At 36.7% G+C, this 14945-nt stretch overlaps 1 protein-coding gene across 3 annotated transcripts in view; it reads left to right on the forward strand.

Annotated features, from left to right (window-relative positions):
* USP34 (ubiquitin specific peptidase 34) overlaps positions 1-14945 on the forward strand; it is a 322401-nt gene that overhangs the window by 52609 nt on the left and 254847 nt on the right. The window lies entirely within an intron of this gene.

The raw sequence follows: 14945 nt of genomic DNA on the forward strand, positions 1-14945 counted from the left end.
TTGTTAAAGGTAGGGTTTGAACTGAGGGCTGTAATAAGGAGCATCACTTTTTCATTTTAGGTATACTTTATCAGTGGACTCACTTAATTTTCTAAATATCTCATGACTATAAGTAAATATCCTTTTTTTAGATAAAAGCAAGATTATATATTGTTTCCTCAGTAAGTCCCAGGAAGAATAAGTACTAAAGTCTCTGTTCTCAGTTTAGTAAAGACTATTAATGTATCATTATGGGTTCACTGAGTCAAGAATATTTCTTTCACATTAAAATGACACACATTACTCTTTTTGGAATGAGCATTTAAAAACAATACTTCAATAGTGCTAATTTACAATTGAAACTGAACCCAGTTTTTCTTTTAGGGGCACATTTCATGTTTTAGTGCCTTTGGGGGGGTCAGGGGAAAGAGAGATTATAGAGGGAAGTGCTTATATTGATTGCTAAAATGTTCTTACCTAATTCCTATGATCATATTTCTCCTACCCCTTTCTCAGAGTTCCCTTAGTACAGTGTTTTCTTCCCTGTGATGCGTCTTCATTCTTCTGTCATTCCTACTGTTGTCTACTACAAATTTTTGCTTTTGTCTGTTCAAGAAATTAACACTATATATACATATATATATATGTTTATATATATATATATAATACAGTGGAATGAGTGTTGGGTTTAGAATTAGAGGTTGCAGATTTAAATTTAAATACTAGCTCTGATACTTAGTACTTTTGTGACTTTAACTATCTTGGGCCTCATTCCTCTTATGTAAAATTAGGTATTTGGACTAGATTCAGGGCTTCTTAAACTTTTTCGATTTGCAACCCATTCAGTACTTCTTAAACTGTGGGGTCAATACCCACACTTTAAGAAGCTGGACTAGAAGAAACTGTGGTCCCTTCCTGCTCTAGATCTTTGATCCTATGATGCTGTTTTATACCTGCGTCTTAGTTAACATAGTTGGTTTTTACTGGGTGCTGCTAAAGTCATGTCATCGGTTCAGTTGACATAGAGACCCATTACCTTTGTACTGTTAACCAGCCATGACTACATTTCCAGACTTATCTCAGACTTATTATATACTGTTGGTTAGAACCAGACAAGAGAATACTACTTCTGGAAAAGAAATGACCTAACAATGACTAACTTTTTTGTTGTTAAGTTGTAATGGTAATGTATTTTTGCTTAATGGGAAAATCTTTCCCATCCATTAATAGACCCATGTGACCTAAGTCACATGGAAGCCTAAGTCACATGAGTTTGAGTCATATGAAGCCTGTGGTAGGAGGAGCTTGCTGACCTGGTAGAGCTAGAAGGGTGGAGCAGAGCCCAGAGGAAGTTGGTCAGAGCAGTTAGAGCTAAGGGAGAGCGAGGAAGCAGGCAGTGAGTGGACTTTTAGTGTTCCTTCGTGGGAAGACACTTAGCAGGGGGAAGGCTTGGGGATGGCAGTTCCCCCTGCATTGTTATTGTGTATAGATTTTTTTGTTGCTATGATGGATTTAGCTTTCTGGTGTTGGGATTCATCTTTCTGGTGTCTGAATAAATGTTTTAGTTCTGTCTTTCTTGTGGAGAGTTTGTTGTATTTTGCCATTCAGAATTACACCAGCATAATCATAGCCACTGTAGGCGCTATGAATATGGCATTAGCAATATATAAATTTAAACTATTTTTTTCTTTGACAGCAGTTTACCAATGTTGTTATCAAAAGTTCAGATTGACTGATTTGAGTTTTGTGTTCTTATTTTGGGACAGAGATTGTCTATCTGCCTAATTGTCAGTTTCCCTTGTGATTTCATTAGCTTAGGGAAGCACTTCTCAAACTTTGACAGGCTCTCTTTACCATGTAAAAATTATTAAGGACCCCTTAGAACTTTTGTTCTTTTGTTGTTTATGTAGGTCATCTCTTTCAATATTTCCCATTGTAGAAATTAAAACTCATAAATTTTAAACATTTATTTATTTAAAAAAATAACTGTAAGTCCATTACAGATTGACATACATTTTTAATGAAAAAAATCACTATTGGAAAAGAAAAAAATTAATGAGAAGAGTGGTGGTGTTAATAAAACAACTGGATTCTCTTATATGCTTTGGCATTCAGTCTGGCTTCACTCAGATGTACTTGGAAAAGTGAGGAGTATTTTTATAAGCAAATCTTAGTATGTTATTTTGAAAATAGTTTAGACAATGAATTCCCCCTTAAAGGATCTAGCTAAAAAAGATTTTTTGAGAACCACTGGTTTAGGGAACTCCTTTCCACAAAATTTTACATTCTGATATATGTTTGCAGCTGCTCAGCAACTTATTTATTTTTTTGTTTTGCCTTTTGGAGGGCAGTTGGAGTTAAGTAACTTGCCCAAGGTTACACGGCTAGTTTTTTTTTGTGTGTGGGTGTTAAGTGTCTGAGGCCGGAACCGAACTCAGGTCTTCCTGGCTCTGGGGCTGGCGCTTTACTCACTGTACCACCTAGCCACCCACTGCTCAGCAACTTATATTTGGGCCACTGAAAAGTTTAATGACTTACCTTGGACCCACACAGCCAGTTTGGGACAGAGCTGGGGCTTGAATCCAGTCCTTCATGTTTCTGAGGCAAACTTTCTATGAGCTATACTATTAGACCTCTCATACTTACTAAAGAAATTAATACATAATCTAGTTTTCATTTTAATTATACGATTTCCTTTTTTCCTTTTTGCTTTCTTTCCTATAGTGAATTGACTAAAAAAGTAATATATTCTGTATATATTTTCCTTTAATAGTTTTTTCTTCTTTTTCCAAGAGGTATTATGTCATATTTCCTTCCCCCACTCCCCAGCATTTTAGAGATCCTTTGATAGTACAGGCTTTAATTAGCACCTGTCTGGAATGTTTCAAGTACCTTATTGTAAGTCTTTCCTCCATCCATCCTGTTGTTCCTCTACTTGAGTTTGCTATCAGAAGAATCTTATCTATCACCTGAAAATATTTGGTGACTCCCCAATTCCTGCCAAGTAAAATTCATACTTCTTTGCCTGTCACTTAGAGTCCACCGCAATTTGATAACAAACTTATATTGTTACACTCCTGTCCAACTGTACTATTCTTTATCATGCTTTTTGTCAAATATACCAGGGTTTTTTTTTTTTTTTCTACTATCCCCATACATTTGCTCACACCCTTTCCTATGTCTGGATTGACCTAAATTCTACTTGGCCTATTTAATTCTTACCCTGCTCAAGTAATATTTTCTCCTTGAGGCCTTTAGTGATCTCACCCTCAGTAATGGTGTTCACCTTTGCACCTCATGTAACATTTTGTTTTGTATCTCTTTATAGTATGTGATATTATGTAATTATCTATTTTTATTTTATCCTCCTACAAGATTATAAGTTTCACAAAGGAAGGGACTGCCTTATTCAAACTTTGCATTTCCTTCAGAACCAATCCAGTACATAGTAGGTCCTTAATAAAAGTTAGTTGACACTGATTCAAAGAATTCATGGTATAGCTTCTGGGAGACATTTATGGAAAGGGAGGATAATAGGTAATAGTCCATTTGACCAGAAAGCCAGACTAGGTAATAGAAAGTAGTATGAAATAAGTTGGCCTGACCAGAAGTGGGACAACTGTTGGGAGGCTTATATCATAGGAAGAGCTTCAACTAGAGGTAGTTGGAATAGAAGTCAAAAGTAGGGGAGCGAAGTGACAAATCTTAAAGCAGCCTTGATAGAACTAGGATGTATAAAGTTTAGTCCTTATATTTTTAGTCGGGGGCCATTTTTTCACGTGTATTCATTCAGTATACATTTATTATGTTCTGTTATCTGCAAAAAGCATTATTCTGTATAACCTGGCACCACAAAAACAAAACAAAAACAGTCCTGACTTCAGTTTACATATTACTAGGATGATAAAATATTTAAAAGTATAAGTAAGAAATGCAAGATAATTTGATAGAATAGAGAGCACTAATTAGTGGATTGAGATAGGTAATAAAACTTTTTACCAATCAATCATATCATTAATTTATTAATCACTTTATTATAAGCATTTATTAATCACTATTTGTCAGGTACTGTGCTAAGTACTGGAGTTAAAAATCCAAGTAAGCAAGTCTTTGCTCTCAGGTAGGTACATTCTACTGTGGAAGGAAGGAAAGAAGAAAGCAAGCTTTTTTAAAAGCTCCTGCTATATGCCCAGTATTGTTTTAAGTATTTTACAAATTCTTTCTCATTTGATCCTCACAGCAGTTCTGTGAGGTAGATACTACTGTGATCCCAATTTTACATTTGTAGGAAATTGAAACAGTTAAGAGGTGAAGTGACTTGACCAGGGTGGCACAACTAGCATTTTAAGTTGGATTTAAACTAGGATCTTCCTAACTCCAAGTATAGTGCTAAAATTTATCCATTATATCTCCAGGTGGGGGAAGACATCACCTAAATAGGAGCTGGAGTGAGGGGAAGAAGAAGGGTACCAAAGCAAGCAAAGCTGCTTGTGAGGAAATGGAGAAGTAGCGAGTGAGTCTAGTGTGTAGTGAAGTGTGAGCAAGGTTAGGGCTTCTCCTGGAATACCTATAAATTGACAACACTAATTCAACTTTATCAGTGCAGAGTTCAGTACTATTATTGTACATTATATAATTTAAAAAACCCCATCAGTCATAATGAAACATTTTCTCGACATGGAGTTGTCATAAGTATCTTTACAGAGTAACAAATCTTCCCAATATTAGTTTTATGTTTTGGACATATGTAAGCAAATGAACACCTTTAACTGCATGTATTGCTGTATCAATTTAGAATGTAAAATAGGAATATTTTAATTTCTCTGTTAATTGGTCACAAAAGTCTTCAGACATGAGAAGTTCCCCTTATAGTATGAACTGAAAAAGAAATAATTGGAAGTTGCATTCAGATGGTACTCCTAGAATCATTTTGAAAGTAGATGTAGCTTTACGAAGATATATATAATATGATGTTTTTCCTTCAGAACAATGCCTTTTGCCCTTATCAATTTTGTCAGTAATTTTTACTCTGCAAGTATTTCTTTTGATATCACAGATAGGTTTTTTGAAAGTTTATTTTTGCTTATAATTTATTTTTACTTGCTACTAATTTTCTCATAAAGTTAGCTTAGCTATGTGGTCTGCATGTACTTTTAAGTTGTTTCAATTTATTAGTTCTCATGCTGTCTTTGGTTAGTAGTCTAAGACTGACAGCAGTGTTTCCTTTTTATAACAATACTGTACTTCCTTTCCGTCAATAAGAATGATAAATTTAGTGGAATATATTTTCTGGATTTGGGTTTTTTTTTTTAATACTGTTTTTTTATTTACACTACTTAAATCATCTCTATTGTCTTTGCTATCTTCAGTTTCTTTGGTGGATTTTCTCTTCAGAATGGCTATGTAGTTCATAAAGGGATATATAATATTTTACTATTTAAAAATGTAATATAATTAAATATAAATGTAATTGTAGAAAATTTCCAATGCTTTCCTATAACTGTTTGAATTATTTTACTTATAAAATGTTGCTCTTTGAAATCTGACTTATTTGCATTTACCAAAATGAATAACATTGAAAAATATATGAATATTGTGGATCTTTTCACTTCCTCAAAAATATTATTTAGCTTTGGTTTACATACTTCACATTCAGATGCTACTAGTAGTCTGAATGAAACAGCTTCTTTGTGTCATGAGCCTATCCCTCCTTGGAGTGATGGTGGCAGATAATGAGACAAATGTATATACTCTTATTACTTGTTGCCATATATCTAGTATTGGTAGAATGAATTACCAGTGTTTCAGTTTTGTTGATTTTGATTTTTTTCATTGAAAAAAATTAGTGCATCTAATTAGAAGTTGTACTACTGTACAGTAATTTTGGTCATTCCTTCAAGACATCCTTCTCTACCTTCAGTGTTCCCCTCCTCTTGTTGCCACCCATCCCACAGTTTGGAAAATTATGCCTTAGGCTCAATTCAGGTGTAACTCCCTGAAACCCACTGAAACTTTGTCTTTCATGTTTTACTCTAGAATATCACTGAATAGAGGATCTCATAGATCTACACCTAGAAAGGACTTCAGAGGTCATTTTGCCCAGTCCTCTCATTTTGTAGATGAGGAAGCTTAGGGTCAGGGAGGTTCAGTGACTTGCTTAACGTCACACAGCTTGTAAAGATCATACACAGACCATGTTTGATTCTCTGATTGTAGAGAGCTAGAGTTCTTTTTACTGATTCAGAATTGATTTAGAATTTGGCCTAATTTGAATGAGGCATCTTTGTAGTCTATTTTAAAGAATATGCTGCTGAATTTAGTGTTTGTTGGGTTGTAAGAAAAGGTTAAAATAATATCTTTTTTAGTACTTAATTAGTAAGTGCTAATATACAGTAAAATATTTGATACGCTACATCACAGTGATTCTTCAGAATCTCGCATATCTGACTCATTCATTTACTTCTATCTGTTCCTTTATACTGGGTGTCGGTATTGGTGGGTTTATAAATGCAGAATGCAGGTAGGAACTTAGCTGTGCAGCAACAGTTTTATTTTGTAACATGGTTCTGAAGGAAAAATTACCTAGGAGTTGCCTTTTTAAAACTATGGAATCTTTTCTTAAGAGCAGAGTTTCTTTTAGGAGTGGGGAAAAATAAGACAAGTATAAAACATATGCATAAAATATGTTGAATGGCTCAAAAAAATCTTAATGCATTTCTTAAATTTCTTCCTCTTTCCTCAAAATACAATATAAATATAACTTATGCTTATGAGGGCATAATAGGTGGCACAATGGATAGAGCACTGACCTGGAGGCAGGAAGACTTATCTTCCTTAGTTCAAATCTGTCCTTAGATTCTTACTGGCTATGTAACCATGGGCAAGTCAATTAACACTGTTTGCCTTAGTTTCCTTTTCTTTTGCTTTTGTTTCCTTATCTGTTAATATGTGTTGTAGAAAGGATTGCAAACCTACCCCAGTATCTTTGCCAAGAACACTCCAATTGGGGTAACAGAGTCCTACTCACTGAACCATTGCCTATGTGCTTCCTTTCAATTAAGCAAGAGTCTATACCAGACCAGCACAACGTGGGAGTAGGTTTGGGCTGCAGATAAGTTCAACTAGAGACAGACTTATGACAGTTGGTTGCTGTGGGTCATGTAACAAACAGGATAGTACGCAGTGGCAACCCTACGTTTTTTAACAGGGTTCTCCGCCCTTCTCCCCCTTCCCCAACCTCCTCCCTCCTCCTTTGATGGGCTGCATGTTGTGCAGACTTGGTTTATACTCTATCCTTTACAGAGCTGCTAAAATGATAGCAAATCTTTATTGAGGTGCCTTCTATGATCTGGCACTATCCTTGATATTGAGAATAGGGATAGGAATAAAGACTGGGGCCTGTGATTTCATTGGTATTGGCATATGTTGGATGAGGAAAACTGCCTGCCAATTTAGTTGAGCACTTTTTCTGCAATTTATAGCTTTAGAGAATTGCTGAAATTATGTTCCTCATTCTGCCCTCTAGGGGGCAGAACTAGTCTAATCCCTCTTCCATTTAACAACTAGATAAATACTTGAAAGAGCTGCAACCTCCCGGCTGATCTTTTCTTCCCCTAGCTTATTTAGCCAATCCTCTCATGAAAGACTCAAGTTAATTCACCATCCTGGTTGCCTTCTTCTGGACACTTGCTAACCTATCAGTGTACTTCTTAACACATGATTCTCAGAACTGAATGATATGTGTAATGGTCAGGAAAGAGTACAGAACCCTATCATATCCTTATTCTTGAAAGAATTCTTGAGAGATCTTCTCTTAACACAACTTAAGATCACATTTTTGTTTTTGTTTTGCTGCCATATCACATTATTCATGTCTGAAGTCCACTAAAACCTTCCACTTTTTTCTCCAAAGATCAGCTTTTTGAACTCTCTACCATTTAATTTCTTCTCGAGTCACATTTTATATTATTCCTGCTTACTCAGTCTAGTAAGATTTCCTTCCTAGCTCTTATACATACAGGATGTTACATCTCTAACCTCTTTGTGTTTGCATGTGTTCCCTCTTTCTAGAATGTACTCCATCCTCTTGTCATCCCTAAAATCCCTTGCTACCTGAGGATTCCTTCATACCCTTCTCTAATTTTTCTTAATGCTGTTCTCTCCTGGTTCTCTTTTTCTCTGTCTGACCACTTTTTTTTTCCTTCTTTTTTATTTTTTAGTTTACATTATTCATTTCCACAAGATTCCGAGTTACAAATTTTCTCCCCATTTTTCCCCTAACCCACCACCCCAAAACAGCAATCTCACTGAATATCCACTCCCCAAGTGTGCCCCCCTCCCATATCTTCCCCCATCCCCCATCCAACTTTCCAGTAGGGCACGGTGGATCTCTATGCCCCAGTGCCTGTATATCTTATTTCCTAGTTACATGTAAAATGACAATAGTAATAATAATAATGATAATATATTTTTTAAACATTTGATTTTAAGCCTTTGAATGCCAGATTCTTTCCCTACCTCCCTCGTCATCCACCCATACTGGGAAGATAAGCAATTCAATATAGGTTGAATATATACAATATATTTTAAGCAATATACAATGCATGTGTAGCTATGCACAGCATTTCCATAGTGGATATATTGTGAAAGACTGACTATATTTTCCTCCATTCTATCCCCACTTGTTCTGTTCTCTACTCTGATCCTGTCCTTTTTCAAAAGTGGGTGCTTCTAACTTCCCTTCCCCCCCCCCCCAGCCTGCCCTCTCTTCCATCATCCCCCCTCTCATCACATTCCCCTCTATTCTCCTATAGGGTGAGATACCCTATTTAGTATGTGTGTCATTCCCTCCCTAAGCCCAATTCAATGAGAATAAGGTTGACTCATTCCCTTTTGCCTTCCTGTTCTTCCCCTCCATTGTAAGTTTCCCCTTGCCTCTTCTATATGAGATAGTTTGCCCCATTCTATCTCTTTCCATCTTCTCTCATTATATTCCTGTCTCTCATCTCTTAATTTCACCTTTTAAGTATCATCCCTTCCTATTCAGTTGGTCCTGTGCCCTCTGTCTATATATACCTGTACATATATACACACTCACATATGTACATATACCCATATACTCCTCTATATAGAAATGTGTGTATGCATACATACATATATAAACATACATGTATACATATGTACATACATATACACACATTTCTATTCCCTTCAACTATTCTTATACTGAGAAAAGTTTCATAAGTTAAAATTATTGCTTTTTCATGTAGGATTATAAGTAGTTCAACTTTGATAAGTTCCTTATGATTACTTTTCCTTATTTACCTTCTCATGCTTCTTGTATCTAAATGTCAAATTTTCTCTTTAACTCTCTTTTTTTCAGCAAGAATGCTTGAAAGTCCTCCATTCCATTGAATGACCATATTTTCCCCTGAAACATGATACTCAGTTTTGCTGGGTAGGTGATTCTTGGTTTTAATCCCAGCTCCTTTGCCCTCTGGAATATCATATTCCAAGCCCTTCGATCCCTCAGTGTAGAAGATGCCAGATCCTGGGTTATCGATGATTGTGTTTCCACAATATTCAAATTGTTTCTTCCTGGCTGCTTGTACCTTGATCTGGCAACTCTGGAACCTGGCTACAATATTCCTAGGAGTTTTCTTTTGGGGATCTTTTTCAGGATGTGATTGGTGGATTCTTTCAACCTCTATTTTGCCCTCTGATTCTAAAACATCAGGGCAAATTTCCTTGAGAATTTCTTGAAGGATGATTTCTAGGTTCTTTTTTTGATCAGGGCTTTCAGGTAGTCTAGCAATTTTAAAATTATCTCTCCTGGATCTATTTTCCAGGTCAGTGTGGTTTTCCCAATGAGATATTTCACATTGCCTTCTATTCTTTCATTTGTTTGGATCTGTTTAATAGTATCTTGATTTCTCATAAAGTCACTAGTTTCCATTTTCTCCAGTCTAATTCTGAAAGAATGATTCTCTTCAGTGAGCTTTTGAGATTCTTTTTCCATCTGGCAAATTCAGCTTTTTAAGGCATTCTTCTCCTCATTGTCTTTTTGAGCCTCTTTTGCCATTTCAGTTAGTCTATTTTTTAAGGTGTTATTTTCTTCAATCAGGTTGTTGACTCTCATTTCATAATTTTCTTGCCTCATTCTCATTTCTCTACCCAGTTTTTCCTCCACTACTCTTATTTGGTTTTCAGAATCCTTCTTAAGCTCCTCTATGGCTTGTAAGCAGGTTTTTCTTTTGATGGAAGATTTTGATGCAACTGTTCTGACTTCACTGTCTTCTTCCTGTTCCATGCTTTGATCCTTTTTGTCCCTAAAATAGGAGTCTAATGTCGGATTGCTGCCACTCAATTACTTGACTTTTGAGCTTTTTATCACAGTTAGAACTCTGCTATCAGAGAGGGGAGTTTTGTCACAAATCACTGGCATTTTCACAGCTGCTGGAGCTGTTAGTTGGGTGCCCTCTCTGAAGCCTCCACATGCTTTGGCAAACCAGTCACATACTCCAGGACCTTCAGCCTAGACAGCAATCCAGATCCAAGAATGTTAAAGCAAGAGCAATTACCCATCAGACTGGTTACTTGGTCCCCCTATAATCTCCAGGCAGGAGCTCTGAAGCTGCTATGCCTCTGCCACTTCTCCCTCCAGGGGCCAAAGGCCGGACCGTACTCCTGGACTCCCGGTTCCCAAAGTCTGCATTGTAATGACCTCTCGCTTTGTCCTTAACATCTATGGGTTGATAATTCTGGAAGCCGCCAAGCTGCTGGTGATCTGAAGTCCCTTCAACTGGTGGCTGGTTGTGGCTGCCCTGAGGCTAAAAAAAACCTCAGTCTCACAGGGGGCTGGGCACAGCTCCCGGAGTGTTGTGCTGGCCCTTGCCTTGGTGGCCTGCTGGACTGTCTTCAGCGGGAGGTTAGCTTCTCTCTGTCATTTTGTGGGTTCTGTAGCTCTAAAGTTTGTTTAGAGTCATTTTTTTGGAGGAGATGGGAGCGGGTCCTGTTTCTACTCTGCCATCTTGACTCCTCCCCGCTGTCTGACTACTTCTCTGTCTCCTCTGCTGGATTATGCCCTGGAAAACCTTAGTTGTTCCATAGGGTTCTGTCTTGAACCCTTTTCTCCCTCTAAACTACTTTACTTGGTGATCTTATCAACTCCCATGAATTTTTTCTCAATCTCTCCAACAGCCTTTCATGTTGGACTGGATTTCCATCTTAAATTCAGTATGTCCAAAAGAGAGCTTATCTTTTCCCCTAAACCCTCTCTTACCTTCCTCCTTCCTGTAGAGTAATTAAAGACTCTCTTTTCAATCCCTTCAATCTCAAACTAGGAGTTTTCCTGAGCTCCTTACTATCTCTCACTCCTCATATCCAGTTGGTTGCCCAGACCTGTCAATTTCACCTCTGCAACATCTTCAATATTTCTCCTTCTTTTCTTTGACACTGCTGCCATAGTAGTGCATGCCCTCATCACTTCACTACTGGACTATTGCAATAGCCCACTGGTTGGTCTGTCTCTCCCTAATCCAATATATCTTCCTTTCAGTTACCAAAGTGATTTTTCATAAAACACAGGTCTGACTATGTCACTCCTCTACTCATTAAACTCCCTGTTTCCTCCAGGATCAAATAAAAAGTCCTCTGTTGTTCAGAGCCCTTCGTAACCTCGCTAACATTCCGTTGCCTCTTCATCATGTACTTTTTGATCCACTCACACTGGTCTCTTTGCTGTTCTAGGAACAAAATATTTACTCTCTCAGGACCTGTGCATTTTCTCTGGCTGTTCTCTATGCCTGGAATGTTATTCCTTCCCATCTTTGCTTACTGACTTCCATGGCTTCCCTTAAGTCCCAACTAAAATCCCATTTCCTACCAGCCTTTCCCAAGTCCTTTTAATTCTAGTGCCTTCTCTCTCAATTATTTCTTATTTATTCTGTATGTAGCTTATTTGCTCATAGTTGTTTGGTTCTTGTCTCTACATTAGATAGTGAACTTCTTGAGGATCAAGACTTTATTTTTCCTTTTGTTGTATTCTTAAGCATTTTTCAGAGTACCTAGTGAGTGCTTAATAAATATTTATTGAGTGATTGATTCTGTATCTCCTCAATTATTAGCATGTTTACTCTCTTGAAATTAATTGGTATTAATACTTGTGTAATTCTTGTACACAATTCCCTAGTTAGAATATAACAGCTTGAAGATTGTGATTTTGTGTGTATGTATATTCTCAATTTATATTCTACTGTGGGTTTATTTTTTAAAATGGTAATACAATACACTTTGAGGTGGAGAAAGGGCATTAATACATAGTGGGATCCAGGAAGCCATTCTTCCTTCTAGGCCCATCTGAGATGCTGTCTCGTGATCACCCCAGCTAGAAACAATATATTTGTAAGGTGAGCCTTTTCAGTGCTTTGCATCTTACTTTTTGCATCTTTTCCTGTATTATTATTTCCTCCCCTCAACCTTCTATGTACCTCAGGACTCTGCCTAGGCCCTCTTCTACCTTTAAATTCTTTTTTTTTTTTTTTTAAGCAATCGGGGTTAAGTAACTTGCTCACGGTTACACGGCCAGTCATTTCTGGGTGTGGTGCTAAGTATCTGAGCCCGGATTTGATCCCCAGGTCATCCCTACACTGGAGCCGGTCCTCTTACTCGCTGAGCCACCTGGCCGCCCCTACCTTTAAATTCTTGCTAGGTAATCTCATCTGTAACCATGTCTAGAAATATTTTCTCTATGTAGATCTTTATACACAACCAAGGTTTCTTTCTTGTGATGTATTTGAATGTGAACAAATTGTCGAGGTCCATCTAAATCTCAAACTCAGCATGCCCCAAACAGTACTCATTATCTTTCTCCCTAAACCTACTCCTTATTAACTATGTGACCCTGTACAAGTCACTTAACCTCCGCCCCAGTTTTCTCATCTGTAAAAAAAAAAGCGGGGGGGGGGGGGAACAAAGCACCAACCTCCCAGGGTTCTTGTGAGGATCAAATGAGATTATAGTTCTAAAGCACTTAGCACAGTGCCTGGTACATAGTAGATGATATATAAATTTTAGTTATTCTTGTTGTTGTTATAATTATTCCTTACTTCCTTATTTCTTTTGAGGGTAACACCAGTCAACCAAGTTAGTAGTCTCAAAGTTATCCTTGACTCCTCAATTTTCTTTACTTTTCTACCATATCTGTTGTTGAGTCTTGTTGTTTCTACCTCCATTATATATAAACTCCTTAAGGGCTAGAACTTTTCTGTTGTTGAAAACTCAGCACCTGGCATGTAGTTGGTACATGATAAATACTTGTTGATGATTTGAAATTTTCTTCCCCCCCAACAACTCTAAATTAGGTCCTGCAGATGTATTTTGTAGGTGAGGAAAAAATAATACAGCGATTTGGTGATTTTTCTGTGGTCATAGATCTCCTTCTCTTGAATGTATATCCCTTTTTACTTGGCTAAAGACAACTCATTGGGAGAATGATGACCCCCATCCTCAGATGAAAATTATAATTAGGTAACATACTGCTTAGTTTCCTGCTTATCACAATATGTGAAGGAACTCCAATTTTACCTCAACACCTCTTTCCCTGTCCTTAACACATAAATATTGTATGTTTTTAGCTTGTCAGGTAATGTGGTACCACATTGAGAGCTAGGTTCAAATTTGGACTCTATAAACACATAGACTATAGACTGAATGACCCTGGGCAAGTCAGTTAACATCCCTGTGCCCTTTGTACATCTCTAAGAGTAAAGTCAGGTGTCTTAATAGTTGTTGATTTGTATGGCTAAAGGAAGTTTCTTCACCTAAAATTTTGAACACCAATAAAGTCACAAATCTAGATCCATGAAAAAGCAATAGTATAGTTGTTGTTGAGTTGTGACCCCATTTGGAGTTCTTGGCAGAGATACTAGGGTGGTTTGCCATTTCCTTCTCCAGATCATTTTTCAAATGTGGAAACTGAGTCAAACGGTATTAAATGATTTACCCAGGGCCACACAGCTAGTAAGTGTCTGAGGTTAAATTTGAATTCAGGTCTCCCTGACTCCAGGCCTGTTGCTCTATCCACAGTGACACCTAGCTGGCCAATAGTATAGTTAATAAATATAGTATATATAATTAGCATAGTTATTGCTAGCATTTGTAATTTATCTCTTCCTTGTTTGTGAATAGATTCTACTTATGTGTTGTACGTGTTGAGATTTCATTCATAGTTTTGAAATTAAAGTTTAGTAAAAAAAAGTTTGAAGTTAAAATCTTGAATTCATTTATTTTTTCCTTTTACTTATATATTGCGGTGTGCTTAGTCAACAAGCATTTATTAAGTACTATGTACAAGACATATTTACACATGTGATTTTTAGTATTTAAAAAAGTTTTATACACTCATGTAATTAATTCCCCTAAAACCTCTGTATAAATTTTGTTTTAAATGTATTTGCCTCTTTAGCTTATTTATAGTAGTACTGCTAGTTTAATTTGAAGCTAGATTATTTTTCTTGCACTTGAAAAAAGTGAGCTTTGTTTACAATTTTTTTGAGGTAAGAGTAGGAATATGTGGGGGTTTTTTGCATAATATTCACAAACTTAACATCAACTCTAAGACAGGATGAACTTTCAGAAAATGAAAATTGTAGACTAGTAGTTCTAAAACTTTGTAATCTCAGGATCTCTTTATGCTCTTAAAAATTGAGGACTCCTCAGAGCTTTAATTTATGTGGTTTATAGCTCTACTTGCCACTTTAGAAATTTAGACATCTTAATATTTTGTAACAATTGTTTTAACTTGACAGACCCCCTAAAATTCTCTCAGGGACTCCCATTTTACAAATGAGGAACAGAGGCAGGCATACATTAAGTGACTTGCCCAGGATAACCCTATTAGTAAGTGTTTTAGATAAAATTTAAGATCAAGTCTTCCAGAATTACCCATTTGTTAACTTAATATTATT

Source organism: Petaurus breviceps, unplaced genomic scaffold (genome assembly GCF_028583685.1).
Source record: "Petaurus breviceps papuanus isolate PSGF00001 unplaced genomic scaffold, PetGlider_PUasm1.0 90775, whole genome shotgun sequence".
Classification (NCBI taxonomy): Eukaryota; Metazoa; Chordata; class Mammalia; order Diprotodontia; family Petauridae; genus Petaurus; species Petaurus breviceps.